Genomic DNA, 13,759 nt, shown 5'->3' with positions numbered 1-13,759 from the left:
CCAAAGTCCCTATGGCAGAATGAGGAGGCACATCAACCCGCGATTGCCTTGGTCTCAGCCCATTGGGCAGAACAAGCCATGGGGCCCCAATCTAGCTGCAGAGGAAGCGGGGAAGTGTAGCCCAGCACATGGAATCTGTGGTGAGTGCTGTCTCTCCAGCCAGCCTTCCCCCCCAGGACATCTCAGGGTATGCCATTAAAGAAACGAGAGTCAACCCTGTGGAGAAGAGGAGCCCATGGCCATGGAAATGAACCATGCAAGGTGATGGGGAACTTCTGGGGGAGGCCCTCTGTCTGCTGCTGTTCACTACAAGTAGCCATCACACGGCAATCTGAGGCAGGATCGGGTGGCCCGGCTCTTCCACCCACAGCGACCATGTGCTGACAAACACCGAGGACAAACTTTGCATGCGGAGTGTTCCCGACGTCCCCGCCATCCCTCCCGTCGCCATATTTGCCCCACACACACCCACTCTCCAAAAAGGTGGTCTCGGCCTGCTCTGTTTCTTCTCATTCAGCTCCCTCAGAGCTCTATCTTGGCCAGCGCAGTTCCTGGGAGGATAGGAAGGGACAGACAGTGCTGGAGAGACCCAGGTCGCGGGGGAGCATCCTGGCTTGCCAGATCAGTCTCTGAGTCTCCCCACCCTGTCGGAGGGAGGAATTTGGGTCGGCAGTGAAGTGGAAAGAAAACTCAAGACGAACATAGAGGGCGTAGGGAAGGAGGGACCAGAAGAAAAAAAAAAAAAAAAAAAGACATAGGTGTTGAGTCCTTTGTGTATAATGGGGATGCAGAAACTCGAGAGTCATGGCGTGTCAGGTCGATTATGGATGCCCGGGGGGTTTGGGGTGCCTTGGAAGAGTCAAAGTTTCTAAAGAAGACTTGAAGCCCAAGATAGTAAGAGAGAAAAGGAAACAGGACCTCATTCTTTTTCATCTCTTTGAGAGGTGTGCCTGAAGATGGAAAGCTCTCTCTTTCGCTTGCTGGATTGCGCCTCTTTGAACGTGACTTCATGTAGAAACGAGGTCACAAGGAATCCCCACAGGTACTCGGGTTACGTGAATAAAACCCAAAGTTGAATGAGTAGCGTATTCTGGAGGCAGGCAAGGCAATCGGATAAGAGCAAGAAGGGGCTGTAATGGTTCAGAAATAGACTAATACGCTTTGGGGATGCCAGAGGACGAGGAGAGTGTCCAGCAGCAGCCAGGAGTGTCCACCCCCAGCCTCTGGGTCAGAGAGCCTGGTGAGCTCTCTGCCCCTTTCCCTGACTCAGGTTTCCAGACCTGAGCTCCATTTCCTGGATGCAGACTGACTCGGGAGTATCTCCTCCCTCCCCCACTCGTTGTACCTCCACTTGGTGGATGCTACAGTGACATTAGCTTTGCTGGCTGCCACCTCCCCCCTGTTGACTCATACGAGACTTCCTGTCAACTAAAAACCCAGCCTCTTTCACTTATGCTGTTGACCTAGGTATCCCACATCCTGTGTGTGTCTGGTGGGTATTCTGAACCCCAAGCAAAGGTCTCTCTTGCCTTTCATCTTGCTATGCATGAATTTGAGCCCATTTCAGCCTGGCCAAGGCCTTTTCAAACCCTGCCTCTCACCTTCCCTGAAACGTCCACCCTTCCCACTTTCCCACACGCCCCTCGGGGACAAGGCGGTTCAGCCCCATGGGGGAATCACCTGGCCTGTAAAAGGGGTAACACAACCTATCTTACAGGGACACCATGAATAGTAAGTCCATTCTAGCCATTGGTAAGTGTTGAACAGGATGTGGCCCAAGACAGTGTCCCTTGGCATACCTCATCTGGGCTGCTCAGCTGGGCTCGTGCAGTTAGATTCAGCCATTCCTCTTGCACATGTGGGTATACTGTGGGAAACAAGGCAAATTCTGCATGAATTTTCAAAATAAAACTTAAGATTTATGAGATGTTTCCTCCAACCTGAGGGTCCAAAGTCACTCTCTGCCCTTTGAAAGTCACCCCACCAGCCAGGCTATTTGGATGCACAGAGACAAAATGGCACCTCTTGTACTGCAAGGAAGAAGTACTCAGTACTGCAAGGAAGTACTCCCTCAGTACTGCAAGGAAGAAGTCTAGATCTCTAGGGCACCTGGGTGGCTCAGTCGGTTAAGCATCTGACTTCCACTCAGGTCATGATCTCACGGTTCGTGAGTTTAAGCCCCGCGTGGGGCTCTGTGCTGGCAGCTTGGGGCCTGGAACCTGCTTCAGATTTTGTCTCTCCCTCTCTCCCTCTCTGCCCTTTCCCTGCTCGTGCTCTCTCTGTCTCTCAAAAGTAAGTAAATATTTTTTTAAAAAAGAAATGCAGCTCTCTACTTTCAAGAGCTGCCTCTTCCCCTGGGGCCCACTCCTCCCCACACCGCTCTCTCCCCAGCTCCGGGAGCTCTCCGGATACTCAGAAGGAACAACCTCAGCAGCTGGTCCACTCCCTGCCACAAGCGACGGTCCAAATTGTGGCTACTCTGACCTTGATCTTCAACCTCACTCCTAGGCTAGCGATGCAGAAGCAAGCACGGGACTTGGAGAAAGACAAGCCCACGTTCAAATTCTGCTCTCTTTCACCAGCTGACAGACTCAGGAAAGTCACCCACCCCCCGCGATCAGATTGGCAGGACTGCAAATTGGGATAACAGGACCGTCCTCACTGGTGGTTGGGAAAGTTACGAGGAAGGACTGGCTCCCCATCTGTCTTCAACCGCCGTCCCCCACCACCTCCCTCTCTGCCTCAATTCTTCCCAAATGTGAGATTCTCTTTCCTTCTCATTTTTACATAAGGAAAAGAGCCGGCCATCAGGAGACCTCACCCGACTCACGACGTGACCCTCAAGTCACTTACGTGAACCGTGCCTCGGTTTCCTCACCTTTACATTGAGAGGCCTGAGTGAGAGATTGATAATGCCAGCTTCTGCTGGTTGCATGCCTGCTGTGTGGCAGTCATGCCATAAATGTCACCTGTTTCCATTAATCCAGTGGCTCAAGGAGGCATTATTATGTGAGAAGGAGCAGGCATAGCACCCATGAGCATAGGCTGTGGCTAAGGCTGCTCCACCCCATCCCCCTGCTCTCCCTTTGGCTGCTTCATGGTCTAAGACAAGTAACTCAACCGCTCCGTGCCTCAGTTTCCCCTCTGCCAACAAGGGTGGTCATGAAAATTAAATCGGATCCTGCACCCAGAGGCCTCACCCAAGGCCTGGCACACGGGCAGCCCAGCATGGCTAGTTTCCCAGAGGATGTGAGGTGTCAGAAACCTGTCTAAGGTACCCGGTGCAAGACCACGCAGCTCAAGACCGTGCCCTGGTCCACTGCAGAACGCAGTCTGTGCGTGACCGTGACTGTGGAGTGTCCTCCAGGAGCGTCTCCGGTGTTGACTCTGGAGTTGGTAGGCTGGTAGCCTGGCGTCCAGGGAGAGGCATCAGCCTCTGGGGCACTAAGGCTTTCCCCCCACCCATGGCAGGCTACCAAGACCCCAACAAGCATGCCCACGGAGAACACACACACACACACACACACACACACACACACACACACACTGCAGGAGCCATATTCTCAGCTCCACCAGCTTCAAGGCTCCATCCCAGAACCCAAGACTGCTACAAATAGACCTTTGAATCAATCGTCCCATCCATATACTTGCCTGGGCCCCAGCCTCTGCTGGGTGCTGTGATGGACACATAGAAGAATACTCTTCAATGCCATGTTCATTGAGCACTTGCTATGTGCCAGGCACTGTGACTTTAGAGGCAAATAAGTCAGGGTCACCAGACTTATGGATGAGACTAGCGCATGGCACAACACAGAATACAGACCAAAAGAGAAGTCCAAGAAACTCTTTACCAGCACAGGGGACACAAGCGGAGTCTTAGAATCCTAAAGTGTCGTCATCATGGGGACAGGGGGGAGAAAAGGTTTTCCAGGCAAGAGAAACAGCTTCGGTCCTGTGTGGAGGTAAGAGACACCCTGGCCTCTCTGGGGGGATGGGGAAGGCAGGGATGAGAGACAAGGCTCGGGACTTAAGCTAAAAGTTCTGGCCTTGTCTTATGTCAATGGACAGACACTGAAGGGTGCTAATAAGGAGCACCTGGAAAGAGAGTTTTGAATTACCTGCCTGGGAAGACTTCCTGGAAGAGGTGGCTTTTGAGCAGCCCCTGAAGCCATAGCCAGAACTTTGAGAGGTGGAGACAGAAAGCAAAGCCTCCCACGCGATCAGGCAGCGAGGGAGCCGGGACATGGAACAGGAGGCAAGGGGCCGTCTGGAAAACATCCAGGCCAGCAAGAGATAGCGGGGAGATGTTGCAAGAGACGACAGTGAGGCTGCATGGAGGGGCCACGGAAGGTCAGGGAAGGGAATAAGCACTTTGGGCTGGGAAAGGTCAGAGGAAGTCTTATGAAGAGAATGAATCAATCGATGAGCCAATCAATCCACGACTAGGCCTTGATTTGAACCTCCAAGTTTAACAGGTTTGCGTGAGCCCGGGTGCCACACCCAGGCGGGCTGCCTCTGCCCGCCCCCACCCCGGCTGCCCTGCTTCCGCCCTTTTAACCACACCTTCATCAAACCTACTCCTTTTGGAACCCCACGAGTAACCTCAAAGTTAACCTTTTGAGCTCACCAAAATCCTAGAGTCCACACAACCTAAGCCCTTAGTTTTATATTTGAGAACATTGAAGCCCAGACATAGGACGTGACTTATCCACGGTCACATTGGGAAACTTTGCAGTGTCACAGCCAGAACCAGCACTGGGATCCTCAAGTGCCCTCCTCCTAAACGTCAGCCATCAGGGGTCCACGAACGTCTCCACCCCAAAGACATGTCTTTCATCACAGAAACTTCTTTCTTAGAAGAAAGAAGAAATTGACTCCTTAGGACCCAAAGGAATGAGTCTAGGATAGTCATGCTTTAAGCCACATGACCAGTTCTGAAGAAACACCTGGCTGTCGCAGCACCGAAGCTAGACCAGGCGGGTAACCAACCTCCTTCCCCAGATTGGAAGCTGGCCTGAGCCCTATGTGCAGAACAATCCACCGTTTCAGGAGGCCAAGAGGTGGCCCAAGGCATGAAGGTGACAGCATCGGGGTCTGCCCCGCCCCCCCCGCGGCCACTCCCCTCTGGCAAGAGGACACCATCCCTGCAGGCTCGCCCACTGCTTACTCTCCCTTCAGGGCCTGGGCACCCTCACAGGGCACATCTGTTCTTTGCCAGGTCAGTAACAGCCCATCAGGAAGCCCCTGTTTAATAAACCATCCATGTTAAATTATCGAAGGGATAGGAAAGTGCCATGAAGATTCAGGTCAACAGGAGTAGGGAGGAAAGGGGCGATAAAAGAATATGAATTGAGTGCCCAGGAGCTAGACGTTCTCTGGGGGTGCAGCTGTGCGGTTGTACAATGACGTCACACTAAGCCGAGTCCTCTCATTTTACAGAGGCTCAGAGGGGTTTATTGACTTCCAGGGACAAGCAGCCATTGAGTGGAGTCCAGCCCAGGTCAGGCTGACTCTCATTGGTGCCGTGCTGCCCCCAGAGCAGTCAGAATGGGTGAGGGACGGCGGGCTGGAGGGGCTGGAGAGAAGGCAGCGGAAGCTAAAGCAGGGTCAACCAGAAGGAGGGAGGAGATGGGCAGGGGAGAAGCCAGAGGGCTGAGGCGGGGGGACTGGTGAGCCCGATTCTTAGGAGCACCTCGATGTCCCCCTCGAGCTTCTCTTTCCTCCTGACCATTTTTACCAACTTGACTAGAACACGGAGCTGATCCTTGGAGGCGGGGAAGCTGGTAGCAAAGGAGAAAAAGAACAACCTCCCTTCTCCCTGTGTCCCTTTCGGGGGGTTGGGCTTTAACATATAAATCTGGACGGATACAATTCAGTCTGTAGCGCCAACCAAGGAAGGAATTTAGTAACGACATCAGAAGAGGCCTTCGGCACTTAGCGTTCTTTCTTCCTCTGGACGTTGGGGTTGAAACATCACCTCCTTTGTGGGATTTCCAGAATCACTGGGCTAGATCACATCAAGGGGCCCCGGTTCTCCACCCCGCCCTGTGCCCGCTGCCTCTGCCTGTGACTTTGTAAAAACCTCTCACAGCAAGGACATGGAGTCTGTCCCCCTCTCTGATTCAGGGTTAGGCCATGCCATCTGTTGGCTCATGGGATGTTGGCACATGTCAGGCAAGCAGAAGCTTAGGAGAGCACTTGAATGATTGGTTTCTTTGCTTCTGCACTCCCCCATCACCACATGACTATGCCTGAGCTAACCTGGTGGAGGACGAGAAATCTGTGGAGTAGAGCTGAGCTGCCTCAGTTGTCCCAGATGAGGCCAGGCAAGATCAACCAACGGCCCGACTCATTCCCACACCTTTCAGGAGCTCAGCTGAGGCTAGAAGGAGCTCCCAGCTGACTCCTTAAATTAAGGAGCTAAGAAACTGTTTATTGACTTAAGCCACTGAGTTTGGGATGGCTTGTTACGCAGTATTGGCACTCGATAGCTGACACAAACACAAGATAGTGCGTAATCGGTGCCCGAAGGGTGGGTATTTCCTCCACCGTTCTACTCACCGCCCTCCCTTCAGACGCAAACATAATTCTCACAGGGGTAGTTGGGACGCACCAATCGTGGTCCTGGTGGATGTTGAGCTGCGATCTCATTGTTACTCCCGCTTCAGATTGATTACAGACGCTGACTGCTCAATTTTGATTAAATACTAAATCATAAGCTGCTTACAAAATGCCTGCAAAACGCTGACATTTATGAAGTCCAATAAACTACTTGTAAGAACAGGAGTGCTAGATTGGGAGAAAAAAATAAAATCTTCACCCAAACAAACATCGGTTGACAGCAGGCAGATGGTCAGAATCCCTCACTTGTAAACTAGAAAAATTAAGATTTGGCAAGGGTTGTCTGAAAATAACTAGCAAACATCAAAGTTTCCCCTTTCTATGCTGGTGTTTTTCTGGGCCCAGCTTCAATATTTTCACAGGCTACTGCACGGAAAAGGTGTTGCAGGCCTCCGCGTTGCTGGCAAGGAAAGGCTAAGAAATACCAGCAACGATTTATAGGAAGCAAGGTTGCCAACATCCCAAAGAGTGCGCGTTTAACAGCCAGCAACTGCACATTCCCATAAATCCCCAAAACTCAGCATCAGGCCTTCCCTTAATCTGCTGCGGTGTGAGGGAAAGGGAAGGCAGAATTTTCTAACTCGATTTTCCACTCGGATCGGCTTTCACAGGGGTGACCGTGAGTTAATCTTACGAGGCCTTCAGCGATCTTAATAGAAATGGAATCCAGCCTTAAAACCACAGGGTAGGGCTCTCCTCACCTTTGTTAAGTCAAGGAATGCGGGCGCTAAGAGGGGCTTTGGCTCAGGCTCAAACAAGCCCCACAGGTCCAGGAGAAACACAGGCTTTGGCGGCCCTGGTTCTCATTTTTTCCTGGCCTTTCTGTGACCTCCGAAGGGCTCAGAGAGTGCGCCTGTGAGCTGATGAGGTGGGTTTGTGTACTTACGTGGCTGTCCGCAAGGGTCAACATACCTCCAGAGATGGCCCAGGAGCCACCCCTTGATAGATTGCCCCTGGTGCCTCAGACACAGCTTGCACACAAGACCACGACCTCACGAATCACAGAATCGGGGCCCCTGCTGGGAGAGCAGTATTTCATGGTGGAAAGATTGCAGACATTAGGTCTGGGAACCAGATCCCCAACCATCTCTGGCTCCTTCTGGTTTCATGGGCAAGACCTTCAGTCATGCTGAGGTCTCCACCCTCCAGCTAGGGGAACCACAGGCACTTTGCAGGGTTATTGAAGGGCAATATGGACGCGACGTGAACGAGACAAACTCGCACGCAGATCATTGCGATGTACGTTGAGTGCCATGACTAAGTTCTGCCCAGGGCATTACAGGAGCATAGAGAACACCTGGTCCGTCAGAAAGTAACTCCTGAGCTGTCTTAAAGGTTGAATGAGAGGGAGCCAGCGGAAAAGGAAAGGAAAGAACATTCCAGAAAAGGAAGACTAGGTGAGCGAATTATTGACAACCAGCCTCTGTTTGAACCCTTTCAGTACTTCACGGCCTACTGAAGAACCCGTTCTAGTTAAGGAAATCCTTTCTTTCAGAGAGTCTCTCTCTCTGGCTTCCACTGATTGGCCTTATTCCCTACAGGGCATTTATGGAAGGCAGCTCCTGTGTCTTTCCCTCCTTGGGTAACAGGGTCTAGCCCTATCAGGCATTGCTTGCGTCAGGAAGTAGAGTCTGCACCCTGTTTTCCTTACTTGGGTCACGGCCCAACATTCCAGAAGAACAGGGGTCAGAGCCCCAAAGATGCTCAACGAACCCATCTGGAAAATAAGTGACCCTGGGATTGGAGCTGAACTTTAGGGGAGAGGGCCCAGCTCCGGGTAGAGGGTCTGGCTCAGCTCTGCTTCCGAGGGCCCAACCCAAATGCAATCAGAAGCCCCGACCAGCGGACAGAGCCTATGGCTTCTTGAAGTCGATGGCCAAGAGGAAGAGGGGCAGTGAGGGTGGGTGGCTCACCCTGACCCCCAGGGTCCAGCGCCCCACTGGGCTGTGAGGAGACCCCAGGCATCCTCCCCTCAGTGAGCAGCGGGTGGGCCAGCCATGTGTGGAGTCAACACACGACAAGCACTAGGAGGCCAGCCCGGCCCCGTAGAGGGCTCTCCGAGTGGTGTCATTGCTACTTCTTCCCCTCAGAGACGGAGGGCGTGTGACAAGTGGGGCTCAAGACAATGCCCAGCCCTAACCCGTCTCCCTACCCGCCTGCCACAGACAGGACTCCACCGGGGGCTGTCCCTTTCGTGCAATACAAGAACAGATTTCCCCAGCAGAGCCGACTCAGCGTCTCAGATTCCTCCTTCAGACGATGGAAATCGCTCGGTGTGCCCCCCTCCTATGACAACAGGAGGAGCGGATCAATATAAAAGCACTCAGAATAGCACCCGGTGCATAGCGTTACGTATGTGTTAACATTCTTCTTCTTCTCCCGAGTACTCAAGAAGGGAACATAGCACGCAATATATATCAAACAAAATCGCAGCGGGTTTGCCCATTTACCTGGCACATGGAGAACACGGCGAAGGATATGGCTCTGCAGAAAGACAAGGCCCGTCCTCACCGCTCGCGACACTTGCCTCGTTCCCGCTCGACGTTCGCTGGAATCCGCCGCCCCCTCGCTTCCCCTGGGAGTTGCTCCTTGTCACTGAAAGCACAGAGACGAAGGATCCAAGCTTGGCGTTGGGTGATCTCCATTCAGGTCCCGGCTCCGCCCGGGGTTTTCCGGATTCTGTGCCTCCTGGGGGCGGGGGGACCCCCGTGTAAAGCGACTGACGGCCACGGCCACAATATTTAAACACGTCCTGCGACTCACCTTCCAAATCCCGCAGTAACGTTTCCTAATTAATCACCCTGTGTACTGCATTCTAAATTAATTAAATTAAAAGTCATTAAATCCAGGAAATTGAAATTAGTCTAATTAGATTAGAGGCACATCCAGTGGCTGTGGTGAGGGGTGCCATGTAAATTGGCCAACTTCAGTGTAGAAGAGATAAAGTCAGATTACAGACAGGCTGTTAAGAGGGAGAGGCAAGGCTTACAAAGAATGAGTCAAGGTCGAGGCGATAACGTTATCAAGGAGGATAACGACCACGGTGGCGACAGCCTGCCTAGTTAGTCCCCACAAACCCCCTCTGAGGTAGGTGCTTTCGTCAGCCCAGCTTGACAGATGGGCAAACGGAGGCTGGGCTGCGTGGAGGGCCACGGTGGAAGCCCCTGTGGTTCGACCCCGGAGGCCCCTGCTCGCGCTCTCCCGCCAGCCTCCCGGATCATAGGCAGAAAGGACTCTGTGGGCTGGACAAAGGACAGCGTTGGACGGTGGCCCCGCACACACCGGCCAGCCCAGTCCGGCACAGTCCACGTGATGGGGACTTCTGTCCTCCCGTGATGCCCACGACGGATAACGCTCATGTGCCCACCCCACTTAAGGGTGGTCCGGGCCAAATCATGGCTGTCAAGGACCGGGAGGTGTCCAAGGTTTACCCTACTCGCTAAGAAGCTAGCGCACCTTACAGTCAAGGTTCCTGGGCCAGACACAAAAGACTTCAATCCTCACAGAAATAGTAAGAGGCAGAATTAGCAGCCTTTCTTGCCTCCGTTCCCCAAGCCCCAAGCCCCATAAGGCAACATGGAAAGGGCCAAATGATGCCTGCGCATTCAATGGGTCGTATTATAGGAGAGAAACCCCAAGCGTAGGGAAGGTGAATCTTTTATAAACTCTTTTTTTTTTTTTAATGTCTTATTTATTTTTGAGAAAGAGAGAGACAGAATGTGAGCAGGGGAGGGGCAGAGAGAGAGGGAGACACAATCAGAAGCAGACTCCAGGCTCTGAGCTGTCAGCATAGAGCCTGAAGCGGGGCTTGAACTAGTGAACTGCGAGATCATGACCTGAGCTGAAGTCGGATGTTCGATTGACTGAGCCACCCAGGCGCCCCAGGGAAGGTGAATCTCATACGAGGAACAGTGGGGTTGCCTGCCCTGCTCTCCAGAGGGATGCCCTCCTCCAAGGCTATTGGCTGTACCAGGGACTTGAAAGCATAGCCCGGAACAAAGGCAGGTGGTGCCTCTGTTCACAAAACAGGCAGGAACTCCAAAGGCCTGCAGAGAATTTTCTCCAGACCATATCCACCCTTTTTAGTCTCAGCTTCTGGCCGATTTTCCCTTGAGCACCCCACCCCACTGGCCACTCTGATTAAGCTGACCAACAGGAAGCGGGACCAAATCTGTTCTGTTAGAGTCATGCAGCATTTAAGTGAGGCAAATATCAATAGGGCTCCAGGCAGCAAGAGGAGACCAACCTGCAGTACTCACCTCAGCTTTGCCCTCCCCAGAGTCCTAGACCCGGCCGTCTGAACAAAGGTCATATTAATCAGGGTCTACCTGAGAAAGCCAGGGGGATTCCGCCTTATGGTTCTGTACTGACCTTTCCGTTTGGCCCAAGGCAGTGATCCAAGTAGACAGAATGTATTAGGGACGGCACAGGCTCCACCTTGACCTCCCAGGAGAAAGTGTGGGGCAGTTCCGTCATTCAAAACAACCCTGGCTCGACACTCGGCTCTCAGTGAGCTGAGATTGACATGAGTGCCTTCCAGATCCCAGGGCAAGGTGAGGTCAGCTAAAGGCAGGGACAGATTTCTTGCTGCCTTTTCTGAGTGGGGGACCCCCATGATAGGGATAACTAACCACAGGAACACACACAGGTGCCAAGTGGCTTCAGTCATCGGGGGGTTCCCAACGTGCCAGCGATGTCTACTTAGATACTGAAGGTCTCTTTTTTTTTTTTTTTTTTTAAACGGTTTTTTTTTTTTGGGACAGAGAGACAGAGCATGAACAGGGGGAGGGGCAGAGAGAGAGGGAGACACAGAACCGGAAACAGGCTCCAGGGTCTGAGCCATCAGCCCAGAGCCTGACGCAGGGCTCGAACTCACGGACCGCGAGATCATGACCTGGCTGAAGTCGGACGCTTAACCGACTGCGCCACCCAGGCGCCCCCTGAAGGTCTCTTTGATGCCTTCTAAGCTGTAAGTCACCATGTATTCAGAAGGGACACAGTTAATGTCTGGCTTCCACACGAGAAGCACAGTCCCAAGGGTGCATATGGAGACCCTAGAAAGAAAGTACTTTTTTTTTTTTTTACAACTGTTGGGATCCCCCAAGTGGGGACTTCATCACTCAGGGGACACGGGTTGACAGCACCTCCCATGGCCTTTCAGTGGGTCATAAGCCATGGGGTTCCCAATTCCGCTGCCATCAGTCTTGTCTAGTCCTTGGTTTGGGGGAGATCACCTGAGGGCAGACTGTCCAACCGGTTCTGTCTGTCCACTCCCCCAGCCGGGTGCCCACTCCCCCAGCCGGGTGACATTCACCTGCCCCATGGAATGACTGAGTAACAGCTGTGAGAATCCAGACACCCAGAGGTGCTGACGGTATTTTGTGCGGGAGATGAAGGAGCTGGGGCCACTCCTGCCTTTCGTACAGAGTTCTCAGTGAGGTTAAGGGGAGTAGGGACCAAATGATGGTCAGAGCTGCCTGGTGGAGGACGGCAGACCCAGCAGTTCGTTAAATTTAAGGCACTTCAACAGTTTGGGAGAAGCTGCGCAGAGCATCTTCTTTCAAGAGGAAGTCCCCAGGAGTGGTTCCAAAAGACCAATCCCACGAATGTCCCCAGCTTCCCAGTAGCTGACCACCGAGCACAAATCTAAGATATTTCCTCCGCAGGGGCTGGGTTGTTAGCCTCCTTCCGCTGTCATCCCAGTGGCTAGAACATCACCCTTCCCCCCCGATAATCTCCTACTCATACTCTGTCCAGAAGGTTCGGGTACAAGAGCAGTGAGAAGCGTTTTCATAAAACATATAGAGACCCGTTACATCCCCCACTCTGGCCCATGGGGGCCACCGTAGGAGGACTTGGTGAGCCATGTACTCATCCACGTGGTCACCGCCCTGATGCTCCAAGATCATGGCAATCCAACAAGAGAATCCAGGTGACCGAACCAAAGTTAAATTTGAACCCCCGCAGGTCCTCCCTTTGCTTTTGGGGGTTGCTGGTGGGAAGGAAAGATACATCCCACCCAGGAATGGTCCGGATGGAATCCCGGAGCTCCCAAACTAGATCTGAATAAACTCCCACCCGGATCATTACTCAGGAGGCAGCCAAGGGAAGAGGCTTCCTTTCTGGGTCAGCCGCATCCACACCGCCCGACTAAAGTGACCAGGGGAGGCACAGTCAGCAAGGAAAGGAGCGGGGAGGGAGGGAGAGAGACGAAAGGAGAGACCCAGCCGGGGCATAGCCACATGCAACAAATGCATCTCTGGTGTTCCCATTTACAACATTGACATTCAGGTTACTTTTTCGGTCTCCCCGCAGCTGCGGGAGGAGCTCACTTTATGGACTCAAAGGTCCGTCCTGATCATTTCAGCGGCCCAGAGGAAACATCTGCCCTAACGATGAAAGCTTCTGCCTCCACCAAGAGAGGAACCACTCGCAGTTTGGAGAAGACAGTTCTCCCATTATCTGCCTCTCCCAAGGTCAGGCCCCTCCCGGGTCCTCCTCCCCGGCAGCAGGCATCCCGCCAGCATGCTGCTCATTAGACGACAGCTCTACCAGGGGCCCCAAACAGCACCGGCGAGCTCTCCAGGTGGCTGCTTAAATGGGATACGAAGGTACATTCTAGACTCTCCAGAGATGAGTCTACATTGCGTATCCTTCCACGAAGCTCGATGATATTGATTTTTACAGCTGAGTTGATAAGAATGAAGCAACCGGGGAAAAAGAGGAAAAAAAAAAAAAAATGAAGCTACCCTTCCCTCCAATCCCTGCACTGCTGACGTTGCAAATTAAGAGCCGCGTCATCAGGCGGCTTGGGGTGGGCGTTCAGGTTTGCTGCCCCTTGTAGGCCCTTCTTGGGCAACACGGGGCCAAGTTCCACCTGCCTCGTCTGCCCCCAGACACCACGCGTGGTGCAGGCGTGTTGGTGGCTGGAACGAGGGGTCCCGGCTAGTGATGAAAGCCCGCGTGGGTGCCCGTCTTTGCAGATGCCAACGGGACACGATGGGGGGCAGGTTAAGCAGGCAGGGGCAATATGCCTCCTCTCTATGAGCTCCCAACCAACAATTAGCCTGACTCTTTCCTCTTCCACTGCTGCTTTGCCTAATTTGCTTCACTGCTGGGGGGGGGGGGGGGGGGGGGG

The 13,759-nt window shown here is 53.1% G+C and overlaps 1 long non-coding RNA gene across 1 annotated transcript in view; it reads right to left on the bottom strand.

The window, feature by feature from the left end:
• Positions 1 to 1,798: 1,798 nt before the first annotated feature.
• LOC121041920 (uncharacterized) overlaps positions 1,799 to 13,759 on the bottom strand; it is a 54,094-nt gene continuing 42,133 nt past the window's right edge. The window contains exons 3-4 of the long non-coding RNA XR_005795918.1: positions 9,072 to 9,216; positions 1,799 to 1,867 (exon numbers count right to left, since the gene is read on the bottom strand). This is a non-coding gene — a long non-coding RNA (uncharacterized LOC121041920). The remainder of the gene's footprint in view (positions 1,868 to 9,071; positions 9,217 to 13,759) is intronic.

This window comes from Herpailurus yagouaroundi, unplaced genomic scaffold (assembly GCF_014898765.1).
Source record: "Herpailurus yagouaroundi ecotype Mexico unplaced genomic scaffold, PumYag 184, whole genome shotgun sequence".
Lineage (NCBI taxonomy): Eukaryota > Metazoa > Chordata > Mammalia > Carnivora > Felidae > Herpailurus > Herpailurus yagouaroundi.
Note: the sequence above shows the minus strand (reverse complement) of the source record. Positions and strands in the feature narration are given on the sequence as shown.